The 15,643-nt window shown below is 38.1% G+C and overlaps 1 pseudogene; it reads left to right on the top strand.

The window, feature by feature from the left end:
* Positions 1-8,508: 8,508 nt before the first annotated feature.
* On the top strand, positions 8,509-14,419 carry LOC114068109 (annotated as a pseudogene).
* The last annotated feature ends 1,224 nt before the right edge of the window (positions 14,420-15,643 follow it).

Raw genomic sequence — 15,643 nt, 5'->3', positions numbered from 1 at the left:
CTGCAAAAATATGCTTTTCATTTATAGTGGTAAAATAAATATCATTAATTATAATTTCTAGCCATTCACTTGAACAGAAATGTGTTTGTACTTTGACAGGATTCTACATACTCATGAATTGCTGAAAACTGATATCCTTGCATTTACCCCAGTTTCACCTCATAGGTATGGGATAAGGAACAAAGCAAAGTCTAGACTCTATGATTAGTTAGAGAATATTCAACATTGTTTTCACTCAAATACAGCTGTATCCTGGCCCTTTCAGCCTCTTCTGGTTGCAAGCAATTATTAGAATTCATAGGTGCTTGACTATCATCCCTCTTGCCAAGGAATATTCTTGCCATTAAAACAGCAGTGAGAGGGTCCATATATAGGTATGGATAGATAAATACACAGATAAGACAGGATAAGATGAGGTAAGATAAACTGGAAGAATTTCTTGGCACCCTATTTATCAGAGCAGAGTACATTAGATGACGTAGTTCTGGTAATATTATAGGTATTCAAAGTGTACAAGCATCCATGTAGAAGCTGATTAGAATATTATCAACTAATCTAAATTAGCTGATACATATTTAAGTTCCCTGAAAAACAATCACTGATCTGACACTAGAAATAAGTTCAAAGATTGTATTGTACAGGCAGAAACTGAAATCCAACTGCACATTTTGTACTCAGAATTAATTTCTAAAATAACTTTTAGAACACTTTAACCATTAATACATTGTAATTAAAAAAAAAAAAAAAAGTCTTGATATTATTCCTATTACTGTATGTTCAGCAAATTTACAAAACAACATTGTGGATGATAGATTCAGTTTTAAAGAAAATGCATGATTGTCCAAAATTGTTATTTTCAAAATAAACGCTTTCTTTAAATATCACCTGAACATTAAAAACTACTTAGTGCAGAAAAAAGCCCTGACACTCTTCATTTATCATTGAGGGGGGAGAAGAAATAATGAATGAGCCAGATATTCACAAAGTCTTGCTTTTCAAAGACTTTATTTTTATATTATTAAAAAATGTAATTTCACCTTAGCTATGCACTTGATGAGAGGAAGTACTTTAATGTATGCCTGTATCCTGCCAAGTCATAGCTGGTAGCAGAGAAGTACGGTGCTCCTCTCTGCCTTGCCAGAGATACACTGCAGTGTGAGCGTGTAGCATTCTCCTTGTCTGAATGAGAAGTGAGAAAGAGCCTGCAGTCTGTGCAATATTGTCTTTGATGATGTTACTGAATGGTTTCCACATTAGACAGCCAATGTGAAGGACATTTTGCTCTGGTTTTGCTCTATTTGTTCCCAAAGCAGAAAAACTTCAAGGTATTCATGAATGAATCTTACTTAAAAGGTTATAATAATTCTATCATGGGGACATATCCTACTGTTCTTCATAGAACCACTAGTCATTTGCTTTAAAAAACTCAGTTGAGGGAAGTTAAAAAGACAGAGCTTTCAGATGTAGACAGTTTCTTTCAGGGAGATAAGGTTCACAGAGTTACACTTGTTCATTGATTCACTTGTTCATTAGGTTCTGGATGCCCTAAATGTCACATCACTATTTTTCACCTGAAGGACAGTGAATTATTCTACATGTAGTGACTGCAAGACATCTGCCTTTCATCTTTTTCCATTTCTTTCTCTATCTCTCTTTCTCATCTTAGAGACCTAATAACTTCTGTCACAAAAGAGGTCACTGTTCCTCTCCTCAGGCCCTTCAGGCATAATCCCAAAAGTTAAACCTTCATTTCTAGGGGACACTGAAACCCACTGTTGTCATCAGTTGGATTCCCAGCCTGCTGATGGAGACTGTGCTGCCAAGAAGGGGTGGAGCAGCAGTATCTGCAGCAAGACAGACCTGAGCTGAAAAGGAGATGTAACATCTGCTTTGCATTGTGCAGGGTACCAAAACCAGACCTGCAGTCCCATTAAACAAAAGGTAGAAACCTGGCAAAGATACATATAATTTTACTTCTCTTAAAAGAAAGGAATTCTCTTTGCCTGTAGCTGCTACAATTGTAGCAAATCATATTATACACATATCTAATACTCTAGGTCATCAGATGACGTGAGTAAACAGACTGGTCACCTCTAGAACAATGCTGGTCAGCAGTGTCAGAGGATTTAAACTTTCTCTTTTTTGCACGAGGATAGCCGTTTTCTTAGGTGAGTATTGTGGAAAGGGCTTCTCGTGCCTGACTCATTTTAGTCTCAAGCACATTATGACAGATTTGACAGGTAAAGGATCCTCTTTATATGATTAGGAAATCATGACAAATTATTCTGTGTCCTCCTGGTTATGGGTGCCTCTGATGCATTTCCATTGGTGTTCTGTGATAGTTTAGCTTTTTGTAAGTGCTCAGGTATCATTTGAATTTGCATGGTATAAGCTCCTAAGAAGACACAGAGAGAGATAGATTATCCATATGTTTTATCTTATAATTCAACATTTGATTCTGTCCAAGCACAGTTACACTACAACTACTGTAGAAATCTTGCAGTAAATCTACTTTGCAATATGAATAGTTAGCTGCTATTACATAACTGCATGCTTTTCTGGATGTGAATAATGAGAACAATTACAAAAGAATAACGGTTTATATTTTTCTCAGAGAACAAATAGTAGTATTTCATCTTATCTGCAAATGATAGAATGCAATACATTTATCCACAGTATATGGTTATTTTTTCCTTTTTTTAAAAATATAAGTGTATCACAAACGCTTAATATATGTGTTATCATTGCTTCAAAGGAATCATTCAGTTGAGTCACTGCTGAGTCAAAGTATAACTGTTAACTTTGAGTTACAGATTTTGTAAGTAAGAATTTAGAACTTTGGTAATTCTCCATGCCTATTTTTGTGCTTCACCAATTAAACATCACTGAGTAGGCTTCTGCGCACTGCAGCTGAACACTCAGGATAATAACACCAACACATGCAAAGCCTCTGCTATAATCCTGCTACGCATGCTGTAGGTTGAGTACCACTCAGTGATTTCCTTTTATGACAAGGTAATCCAGTTAGTTGTTCAAGGGAAGCCAGCTGATGTAATCTTTTTGGATTTCAGTAAAGCTTTCAATACTGTCTCTCACAGGATTCTCCTCGACAAAATGCCCAGCCCACAGCTTGATAAACACATCCTGGGCTGAGTGGGCATCTAGCTCATGGGTCGAGCACAGAGGGTGATAATGAATGGGGTAACATCAAACTGGTGACTTGTCACTAGTGGGATTCCACAGGGCTCCATCTTGGGCCCTGTGCTCTTCAACATCTTCATAAACGGCTTGGACACAAAACTGGAAGGGACACTAAGCAAGCCTGAAGACAATACAAAACTAGGAGGAGCTGTGGACTCCCTTGAATGCAGGGAGGCCCTGCAGAGAAACCTTGACAAATTAGAGGACTGGGCAATCACCAACCATATCAGTAAAACAGGGGAACGTGCTGGACTCTGCACCCGGGATGGGCCAACCCTGGATGTACAGACTGGGGAATGAGAGGCTGGAAAGCAATGCTGAGGAAAGGGACCTGGGGGTCCTGGTCGATGGCAAACTGGTTGTGAGTCAGCAGTGCCCTGGCAGCCAGGAGGGTCAACCCTGTCCTGGGGGGCATCAGGCAAAGCATCACCAGCCGGTCGAGGGAGGGGATTGTCCTGCTTTGCTCTGCGCTGGGACGGCCTCACCTTGAATATTGTGGCAGTTTTGGGCACCAAAATTTAAGAAAGATATTAAGCAATTGGAGAGCGTCCAAAGGACAATGAAGGAGGTGAAGGGCCTTGAGGGGAAGCTGTATGAGGAGCAAGGAGATCACTTGGTGTTTTCAGCCTGGAGAAGAGGAGATTGACGGGAAATCTATTTGCAGTCTACAACTTCCCCATGAGGGGAAGAGGAGGGGCAGGCACTGATCTATTTTCTGCAGTGACCAGTGACAGATCAAAGGGAATGGCCTGAAGCTGTGTCAGGGGATTTTTAGGTTGGATATTAGAAACAGGTTCTTCACCCAGAGGGTAGTTGGGTACTGGAACAGACTCCCTAGGGAAATAGTCATGGCCCCATGTCTACTAGAGCTCAAGGAGCATTTGGACAAAACTCTCAGGCACATAGTATGGCTCTTGGGAATGGTCCTGTGCAGGGCTAGGAGCTGGGTTTTGATGATCCTTATGGTTCCCTTGCATCGCAGCATACTCTGATTCTCTGGTCAAACTTACTCAGGACAATGAAAAAAACACTTTGGTGGAAAATTTCTACCTTATATAACACACCTATTTGCTTTGAAACTTGTTCTTACCCACTGTTGCTTCTATTAAGTACTTTTTAATTTGCACAGCATCATTATATAGGATCTCAGATGTGGATTAGATTCTGCCACACTTGCCACTGAAAACCATAGATGAAAAAAGAACTGCCCTAAGGGATTTTAAAGATAAGCTTTTTTTCACTATCTCATGGGTAAAGTTGCCAGTTATTCTTCAGATCTACTTATCTGAGGATTGCTTAGCCTGCAAAAATTGACATGAAATTAGAACAGAGGAATGCAATTACAAAATAGGCGCTCAGATGAAAAGGGGATATGGATATGAGACATACAAAGGATAGTTCATAACAATTCACTATCTTGCATGTGGAACATGGTCCTAAGAAAAAGGGGTAGATCTTCAGAAACAAAAACAAAAAAACCCCACAAAACTAACCAACTAACCAACCAACCAAAAAACCCCAGAATATTAGATAACAAACTGTGCAGAGGCAGGTATTTCACATGTGTAGATGCAAAAGGTATTCTCTAAAAGGTTATTCCCATCTCTGGAATCTCTGATTTTTTTATCTAGTGTAATACATTTCAAAATAGTCAGTGCACATTAGCCAGTAAGTTTCAAAGCCCTGCTTTTGGGCTTCTGAGTCTTCTGCGGTCTCTTTCCAAAGAAAGATGGCGATATTGTAGAGAAACTATAAATGCTTATACACCCTACAACTAAATAACAGTATGTAGAATATATACAGCTCTAAAATGCGTGTAGTGATAAGTCATACAACTAATATGTCGCTTAAAAAACAAAGGATTTCAGAGGCATAGGTTGAAGCTCAGAGACTGTACTCAAATGTCAGGGTATGATCATTTCTTGGATCTGTCAGATACTAGTTCTCACAGAAGTACAATGACAACAAGGATTGTCAGGTCAAAGATTTTTTGCAGGTACTTCTGCTTATCTATGAAAAGTATGTAGAAATTAAAGACTGTTCTTGTTTACTGTTGGAAAAACAGTAATATAGTTGTTAGCTCACTAGTATTTTATGTATTATCTGTGTCATGACTCTTACAGTATTTCCATAGGCATTTCATACAACAGATAGAAGTACTTTCATAAACTCTTCTTTTTCTGCAATCAAAGGCGTCCAAAAAATTCAGTAGAAAGTAAGGGACTGCTACTTCCAGACCTGTCTGTGAAAGGTTAGAACTTCTGTAAATTACAGACAGAGATACAGAAGCAAAATATTTTTAAAGGACATGTTTAGATCCACAGAACACCTTGCACAGACCACTCTGCTGGTCTGAGTGCAGTTCTCTGGTGACATTTATGGGGTTTATCTTCCAGATTTAGATGACAGAGAACTGGGAAATTAAAAACTCCAAATCCTAACAGCACAATGATACATAGCAAAAAAATGTATTGCTACCTTATACATAATTCTTTAAGAAATCTCATGTGTTAAAGCCCACATATATACTTACCTTAATACAGATGACTATGCTGTGCATTTCACAATTGCTAAAATTTGGTTTTACCAGCTAGAGGCAGATTAATTTCATATGAAAACATGATGACCAAAGAAAAACAACAGAGTTGAGTTTTGTGTGGTGACTATGTAGCAAAGAAGCCATGAGGCTCATAAAACTTAGGAATTTTGCAAATATCATAATTAGCTTAGTTAGCTCTTTGAGCTTCATTTTTAAATTTAACAACATACTTATATAATGAAAGGGTACCCTGCTTCAGGCTGTCATTTTTGCCAAGGCCTCTTCTGCACTGGATACCATCTAGCCATTTCATTAACATTAGTAAGAATCATCAAATTGAAAATACCCCCACAGAGAGTAAATTAGTACACTAAGACACATTTATTGTTGCAGTCAAATGCAATATTTATTAGTATTAGCAGTATTCTTGTATAATACTTAGAAGCGGAACTACAATAAGCATGAAGTCACTAGGTAGCATTACAAATAGAAATGAGTTCAAGCTGAAAAATCTGGCATTTAACAACCTAAACATTAGCAATGTCTCACTGCCAGAGTTTGGTTTGCCTTTTTTTATAATGGATACTTTATCAAAACTTTATCTTATTTTTTAATCCAAAGAATTATCCATATTTTAAGACCTTGGAGATTATCAGAAAAATAGATGGAAATAAGGGCAGCAATGTTTATGTCATAACATACACTTTAGTCCAGTTTAAATCTATTCTTATGGATGTTATTGATGTTATGTCCTACTAGAAAGGATGTTCTGTGTTGTGAGATGCTTGCCTTCCAGCTTCCACAAAATTTCACGTAAGGTTTCAAAATGGTGAAATAACTTGGTAGCAGCCAACATCATATCTATAGCTTCCAGTGAAAGTTTTGTTTTAGATCTCACATTTGTGAAGTACTGTGACACAACCTTAGGTTTAAATTATTTCTACATGTTTTACAGAGTTCTAAAGAAAATATCAAAGGTAGTCTGATATATTTAACTTACAGCTAGCTAAGCTTAATTGCTTAGTAAAGAGGGTGCTTTCTGGGGATGCCCCAGGCCTACGTACCATTTTGAGCTTTATAGGGAACGAATTTCAGTCGTTGGGCACAGTCATATTGCCACAGCTTGTTCAAAAGCTGCTGCTTTTGCATAGTGGTGGTAGCACTATATAACAGGAAAACAATTGTATCAATCTACTAATATCTTCCTTAATTCTTTAAAAATTTTCTCTTCCAGTGTTTATAGAGAGTTGGTTTGGTACCCTTACTAGGGTAAGGTCATTTGATACAAGGCAGAGAACAGAAAATATTTTTTCCCTAATTAAATATTTACTATTAACATCTGTCACTATGGTATAACTTCTGTTCTGTCTTTTTTAAACCCTATCTCAGAAAATGTATCTTCACTTTGGCTCTGTAAATTGCAGGCATTTTTACTGCTATTGAAATACTTGTATAACCAAAAGCAAATCTCCCCCAATTTCTCCAAAACAGCTCCTTTATATAGAGAGTATTCCAGTGCAGTTGGATTACTGAAGAATAAAGAGTATGTTTTTTGTAATGGAAAGCAGATATTTTTTCTTTACTGGCTTTCCTCAAATGGAAATAGAATCCATTCATACATTAAAATGAGAAATATGTACCTTGTTTCCCAGGTAATCAGGAATGTTTATGGTCAATATAAAATGGGTGATGAAATACGGGAAGTACATAATTTTTCAAGAAGTTTACAAGAGAAAAGAATTCCACAATACATACCTTCTGTTCTCCAACAGGCATATAAAAGGTATATAAAAGATCTCAGAATACTATTTTCTTTCTGATTTAGACTAAAATTATGAGTTAGTCACAGTCTACTTTATGTTTTAAATTCTTATAGGTGCTTTGAATGTTTTTGCCACTTTCTGCAGTTCCTTTTTGTATTCCTTTTCCCCAGAAATCAATCTTTACTTACTCTTAATTTCAAATATAAAATATAAATGAGCATTTATAGGGATTTACAAAGTAAAATAGGTCTTCCATATTTATCATTCTTGATAATATTCCACTAAAAGATGATGGTTAACTTTTAAGATTCAAAAACTGAGATTATTATCCAACCATGCAAAATAATGATAGTACAGGGAAAAAGACAGTAGAAGAAAAGGCTGTGGTTTTCAGAATATAAAAATTAAATTATTGTTTTGTCCATAGGCCCATATTGCAATGGGAGGGCAATAAGGGCTGGGTATAAGAAGTGAACCTGCATCATTCTTGGGAGTGCAGAGTACTGAGTGTCCAACTCAACCAAGCAAATAATGTAAACAAAAATTTGATTTTATAGTTTTGTAAAACCATAATCTGTATTTTGTGAAGAAACAGGGAATTTAGAAGGCTGATGGGAAAATGTTAATTTCTAATATTTAATATATCTGAAAAAAATTTGTCAGAAACAATGATTAATATGTTCAGAAATTTCTTTGCTGGATTTATGATGCTTTAAATGAAAGAAGTCAGACCTGTCCAGAACCTGTCTCTTCTGGCTGCACACAGAGAAGGTTTGCTTCCTAATGCTACACCAAATTACTGTAAATTGCCTTTCAGCTCCTTTCAGCTGATGGTGGCTTCAAGCTATTACAAAACATTTAGGATGTATGATCCACACTTTCAGTAGTATGAATAGGTGCCTTGCAAGCATAGAGAAAGCAAGGAGGCGAGATTGGCACAGAATCACAGAGGCAGAATGGGGAGCGAGGTGAGGCCCCACGTGTGAGGCTGAAGGGGAGCTGCTGTGCCAGAGAGCAGGTCTCTGACAATGTCATTGACACGTAGTAGAAAATTTCACTTTGATATCAGGGAACCAGAATGACCAAGTGCTTCCTGCTTCCCACTGGTAGCCCCAATGAACACCATTGAGTAGAACACAGTGGGGGTCTTGCTCGTGCTCGCAGTTCTGAAGAAATCAGTCCTGCAAAATTCCCTGGATGGTACTGCACCAATGAGCCTTCACTCCCTCATGACACCTTGTGTGAGCCCCCAGATATAGTGTCTAATGATGAAGAGGAACATGGGAAGAAGAAAGGAAAATTTAAGAAGAAATTAAGAAGAACAGAAGGTTATGATTAATTTAGAAACAAAAGAGAAACCCAAAGATGAAAAACACAAGGAAGACAAGCATAAGGAAGGCAAACATAAAGAAAAGAAGTCAAAAAACTTAACTGCAGTAGATGTAAGACAGCAGACAGATAAGAAAAAAAAGAAAAAATCAATTCAAAAGACAGAAATACCTCAAGTGGATGTTCCAAGTCATAGATCTGTGTTTGGCATTCATCCAATGCAGTAAAAAGGACCATGGTCTATAATGACACCCTCCTGTCAGCAGTTTTCCATAATGTATAGATTTCATAGAGAAGTATGGCAGGAAATGTGAAGGCATCTACAGAGTTTCATGAATAAAATCAAAAGTTGTTGAGCTAAAAGCAGCTTAAGATTAAGATGAATCTCATAACCTGGAAGAATACAAGTCCACTACAGTAGTCAGCTTGCTAAAACAGTACCTATAATTGCCTGAAAATTTCCTTACCAAAGAGCTTATGCCCCACTTTGAAGATGCCTGTAGACAGAGCACAGGAGCTGAGAAAGTTCAGCAGTGCCAGAGGCAGCTGAAAACGTTGCCAGTGTGTAGCTATCTCCTATTGTCTTGGTTGACTGTGCATATGTAACACAGAGCTCCTGGTGGTCTAGGGGTAAAGGCGCTGCACTGTCACTGAAGAGACCTGGGTTCGATTCCCAGTCAGGGCCCCTCCCCGGGCAGATGGAGCTCGTTAGCCCTGTAAGGCAATCCATCTACGTCCTGAGGACCTCGCTGCCACCGTCCAAGCTCGCTTGGCCCCGGCAGATGAACCTCAGGATTAAAGGGTGGGCTCAGTTCCGCGCACACTGTGTCTCACCTAAAAAATCCAATGCGCAGGCTGGAAGGTGGAAAGACCTTCCCCGGTTCTTCGTTCGCGAAGACTGGCCATTGTCCAACATGTTGTTGCAAAGGAACTGGAAACAAAAATTAACACCCAGAATATTTCTACAGTGCTCAGTCCTACTGTCGAGATAAGTAACCATGTCCCATATGAATTTTTTACACAATTTCAAGAACTCTTTGGGAATGTGACCCTAAAGCATGTGACAAAAACTCTTCACTGGTCAAATGTGGCAACAATGCCAGCATTTCCAGAAACACAAGAAAGCATCAAAGAAATGAGGTGACAGGAGTTCATGCTGAACTGCTTATACAGAGACTTGTGGTCAGGGATGAAAGATTTATCCAAAGAGAGACTCTGGGAGGTGCAAAGAATCTTAACAGCTCTTAAGAGGAAACTAAGAGAAGCTAAGAGACAGGAGTGTTAAACAAAGGTTTCAAAATAAATTGCTAGTGTTTCAAAGGAAGACGTTCCAAAGAAGAAATCAGTGAGAATGAGGAAGGTATAAGTATTCTGCTTTCACAGGAAAATGAGATTTTAACAGAACAAGAACTGCTGGCCACAGAGCAGTTTCTGCAGAGGCAGATTGCCTAAGAGAATGAAGAAACTGATCATGTTTGAGAAGAAATAGCTGAAATAGGAAGTCACTAGCTGCATGGCTGAAGTGAAATTGAGGAATGTTCTTCTGAGAGTGAAAGTGGAATGAAGATGAGGAGGAACTGCAGGTCATCATGGAAAATTTTCAGAGTCAGAATGAGGAACTGGAGTTAAAGAACAATCACCTGAACTAAGCAATTCAGAGCAAGAGACTATCACAGAATTGCAGGTACAGCTTCAACTACTGCAGTGAGCTAAATCAGAGCAGGAGCTATAGAAAGCAGCCAGAAAAATGTGGGGATGTTTCTCAGCAGTAGAGAGAGAGTGTCCTGGAGACAAAAATAGACAAAGTGCAGCCAAAGCAAACAATGACCAGCAAGTTGAGCCATCGCCAAGACAGAAACTCCATTTTGATTGGGCTCCTTGGCTATGCATTTAATCACAGCATCAGTGAATATTCTGAGCTAGAAGGGACCCACAAGAGCCATCAATTCCAACTCTTAAGTGAATGACCCGTGCTGGGAGTGAGCCCACCACCTTGGCATTATTAACACCACGCTCCAATGTACTAAACTACCAAACTGTGCAAATTACTGTAATTTGGGTCAAACTGAATAAATTATTGCTGGTTATGTACACTCTGTAAAGAAACATTTAAGCCTGGAGACTTCTGTCTCTAATACTTGTGGCTTCTACTCATCAGATGCAGGTGAGTTTGGAGAGGCCAGAAGAGTTTTCCAGTTAGTGTCAGGTTATTTCAAGATTGGTTACCTTCAGGTGATTTAAAACGATTCAGTAACAGGGTTTTTTTTAACTAAAATAATTACTTGCAGTATGTTACGTAGCTTGCTGTGAGTTTGTAGGAGGTGTTTTGAGTTACACCAAAAAGCACCTGTATTTTAGAACCCTTTCAATGTTTAATTGTTTCCTTCCATTTCAGAATCTGGCTATGACTAATTTCCGAATGGAGCTGTTTTCCTAATTTCCAAAGCATGGTTTGTATCGTTATTTTATAATTAACTTCTGTAGGTTGCTGTTTGTTGTCTGAGTTTCTTTTAAATATGTTAATCAGTTCTACAGTGTGCAAAATACCTTAAAATCATCATTCAATGCAAGAGAAAATTGTCCACTCTGTGTGTGTTTCCCTCAGAAAATACACCCTAAGCCAAGATGATGTGTGAGAAAAGAGGGAAAAAGGAAATTGTGTATCAGACACTTCACGGAAAGGCGGCTTGTCATCTAATTGATTCTTGTGGCCTTTTCTTGGTACAGCAACGTACAGTCCTTTAATTAATTACTTTTACACATACTATGTACAGCTTAATTTTCATAATTGCACATAATTGTAACCTTTTGGGTTTTATTTGCAGTAGTAAAAAAAATCCCTTCTTTCCCTCTCCAGATGATTTACCCTCTGAATCTCTTTTCAGCAAGGAAGACTTCAGAAAAAAGCAAAATATCAAATTTATACAGTGAAGGTACTTAAAAAATATGCAAACCTGGCACCAATAATGACATTCTATGATCAAGGCTGATACCTGATCTCATTTACTGTGTTGTAGTCATCAAATTTCATCATCTATCAGGTTTGTAACATTTGCAGCCTTCCAAGCAAAGGACAGCACTCAGGAGCAAGACCTTAGCTTTGGAGTTGGGCTGGGGACACCTCAAATGGGAACCATTTATTACAGTGACTCTCATGGGTTGTGAAATCTCAGCCTGCTTCTCCACTTGCACACATTTCACACTCACATAATTTTGCAGAGGCCTCCACTGAGCAGGGTTTTGTGAAAGAACTAGGCACTGACCCATTTGAGGTAAATGGAGACAGTGAAAATGAACAGATGTTTCTGGAGCTCATCTCTGCCATTTTCCAGCCATCCCCAACACAATCTACAGGAAACAAGTGGCAGTAAATGAATTATGCAGGTAGGTGAGAAGGGTAGCACATTTTGTAACTAGATCTAGACTCTGTGAGTTTATTCCATGATCACTGCACGAAAGTTAAAAGAGTTACTGTAATAAGCAATGGTCTGAAACTAAACAATTGTTTACTAAAAAATAATTAATATTCATGAATAACATTTCTACAGGAGTTGTCGCAGGGCTGTTGCACAACTATATGGTTATAGTCTGAGTAGCACTCTAAATCAAAAAAATGACCAGCTGAACATTTTACTCAGCTCAAGAAGTGTACATAACTATAACACACCTGGAATACATAAAATATTACAATCTTCCATTAATCAGTCATACGTCATATTTCTTCCATCTTTTCTTACTTAAATACCATGCAGGTAGGGGTGCCTTCAGAGGTCCCAGGATATGGAGGTTTACGTGTTGGGGAAAGTTGATATTAGAGAACAAAAACAAAACACCCCATGCCAAAATTTGCAGTTCTGAGCAAAGGCAGCACGTGGCATGAATGAATTATTCTGACTCAAGTCCCCACTTGTTTCTGCAGATGTAGGATGTCCTGAGTGAAAACTTGGAGAGCAAAGCATAAATGATTGCCTGGTTTTGGCAGCAATGAGAAGGCCTTTCTCAGTCTAGATAACAAGCACATTTAAATAAGTTAATTCAATTCCTTGGAGCTTTTTATAGAAAGATAAGTAGACAGCACCTAAACACTGTAAAGTCAGAAAGCAGATATAACAAAGCAAAACCATTATAAAGATGTCATGAGAAATCTGAAGAAATCTTCTACAGACATACTGATTTTATTGTACTGACACAAAGAAGACCAGAAACAGAGTCTGGAAAATTGCATAGCCTAGGCATTTGTAGACTTAAGTACTTTGTTTCAATAAGTCTAATTATAAGGATGTCTAGAGCTATTGTTATGCTCATGGTATTTGAGTGACATCAATTTAAAAAGTGTACCACTCAGAAAAGCACTTAAAATGTCTTAAACTTTAAACAATTGAACTCTTTAATTGTAATCGTGCAGTAACTGAATGCTTACTGCCAGGCAGATGTTCAATCATGTTGAATCAGACTTTTCTCATTTCTTTTCAGAAGATGCACAGACCAGCATTTTTTGAAGAAAATTCAACAAAACCCAACCACATTGTTGAGTTAACAAAGAATGAAAGCTTCGGTTGCCACTGACATGGCTTTTCTTAACATTAAGAAACAGAATACCATGGGACTGTTGGTGCTTGCAATGAATTCCTTATCAACTCCATATAACCCAACTGCAGTATAATAGTTCTTAACTCGACAGTTTATCTGGATGACAGGAAACACAGTTTAGTAATAGATTATAAGGAAAGGAAGACACATACATATTCAGTTTTTGGATTAACCTTAGTGATGAAACCTGACCAATTTACAGTGAAAATGGAGATAGACAAATAAAAATATGGAATCACAAAATTATAGAATCATTTAAGGCTGTAAATGGCAACATCAGTGAGTTCAACCGCACACCTAACACTGCCAAGTCCACCACTAAATCATGACCTCAGGCATGGGGTTTTTAACTACCTCCAGGCTTCCCTGGGCAGCCATGATTTTTCTAAGCTGTTGAAAGTGTTAAATAGAAAGCAGAGCTCTAAAACTGGGGAATGTGCCACAAAGTACTTCGAATCTTACAACCTCAACACAGAAAAGTCTTCTTCTTAAGTACAACTCAAAGCCTTCCATATCAGTATATTGTGCAGTGTTGTAAGTTTAGCTCAGTAGGTTAGAACACAGTGCTAAGAATGCCACAGTTGTAGGTTCAATCCCTGTGTGGGCTATTCATTCCAGAGTTGGATTCAATGGTCCTTACAGGTATCTTCCAACTCACAATATTCTGTGGTTTTGAGCAAGATTTGGTCTACCTGTCACATGTTTATTGTTGTGTTATGGCCAGAAGGTAACGGCTAGCAATGATGGCCATCAAGTTTCAGTTTTATTATGTGTAGCCTCAGAATCTGAAATACTTATTTTAAAAGATTTCTGTTCAGACAACCTCAAGACAGAAATCAGACAGAAGCAGTAAGAAGAGCATTACTTGTAAAAAAAAAATAATAATATCCTTATTTGATTTCAGAAGTCTTCCCTGCTTTTTGATGTGCTTATCATGAATGTCCATCTGGTTATTTCCTGTTCCACAGTAGGTGATGAGAGTCTACCTGCTAGCAACACCTCCTCTCAGCTGGAGACAAAGGAAAGAGGAAAAACTTCAGGAAGCACTCTACTTGCTATGCAAGGATTTCCTGTCTACTAGCAAGAAGCAAAACAGGGAATAAAAATAACTGACACCAATGGAGCAACAGGAGAGAATTGTTTCCTGCTGATTTCCTGAGTATGGATTCTTTCACTATTCCACTGGAGGCAGGGAATAGTATTTAGCACAGGTGGCTACTGCTTCCTAAATCCAGCTCACACAGGTAAGATATCTATCATGGTGTTTTTATATTGTAGAAAAATCAAACCACTTTGAAAGACATCCACTTAGCTTTAAGTGAGGAGGCCTATTCTAATGGTCTCTACCACTGTATCATTTTTAAGAACTTCAAAGAGAAAGCCCTTAAGACAGAGTATAAGTCTGAGTACAGGAAAAATAGTGTCAGAAAGAAGCTAGGGAATTTAGAAAATTACTTCTGAAATCCCAGATTCTTAAACTCCCTAATGAAAATGTGGGTTGTCATTAACAACATAGTCTAAACTATACTCTAAGATATCTCTATTTACAATATGTGTGTGTTAGCAAGTAATGAAACATCTTAACATATAAATAACTGATTAATTGCTGGATTGTTCTGTGACTTGGAAATCAGGTCTAAGAGGTGATGCAGTAAAACAGTTCAGATCTGCTAGCTGTGCATCAACATATTCAGCTCCAGAGAGGCAGATGAAAGAAAGCGAACTTTTTCCAAATGATCAGTAATCAAACCTGATTGTTTTCCTAGAACTTTGTGGTAGCATGAATTTCATATTACAAAACTTCTTTTTACCAGTAGTACCAAGTCTGAGCCTGATAGCACTGTAAGTGGTGGGTTTGACCCTGTTCGAGGACCACATGCATCTTCAAGGCTTAGGAAAATTTCTCTTCTCAGCGACTCGTCTGTTTCTGATGGGAAATAGTTAATTTCCAAGAGAAAGGATTTTCACCAACTTCACAACTCCATGAAGAACCAGACTGTATTTCCTGTGGAAGTCACCAGACGGTGGTAGCCCAGCCATCTTGAGTTTGTATGCAAATTGTTTTAGAAAAATTTTTAGTAATCTGTTGCAAAAGAAAATGGAAACTAAAGAACTGGAGAGCTATGGGTGACTTCTTTATCAGGTATTGGAATGGGCTGCCCAGGGAGGCTGTGGATTCTCCATCCCTGGAGGTGTTTAAGAAGAGACTGGATGTGGCACT

This window comes from Empidonax traillii, unplaced genomic scaffold, assembly GCF_003031625.1.
Source record: "Empidonax traillii isolate 1590-97213 ecotype Southwest subspecies unplaced genomic scaffold, ASM303162v1 scaffold3:size4013460, whole genome shotgun sequence".
In the NCBI taxonomy this organism is placed as follows: domain Eukaryota; kingdom Metazoa; phylum Chordata; class Aves; order Passeriformes; family Tyrannidae; genus Empidonax; species Empidonax traillii.
Note: the sequence above shows the minus strand (reverse complement) of the source record. Positions and strands in the feature narration are given on the sequence as shown.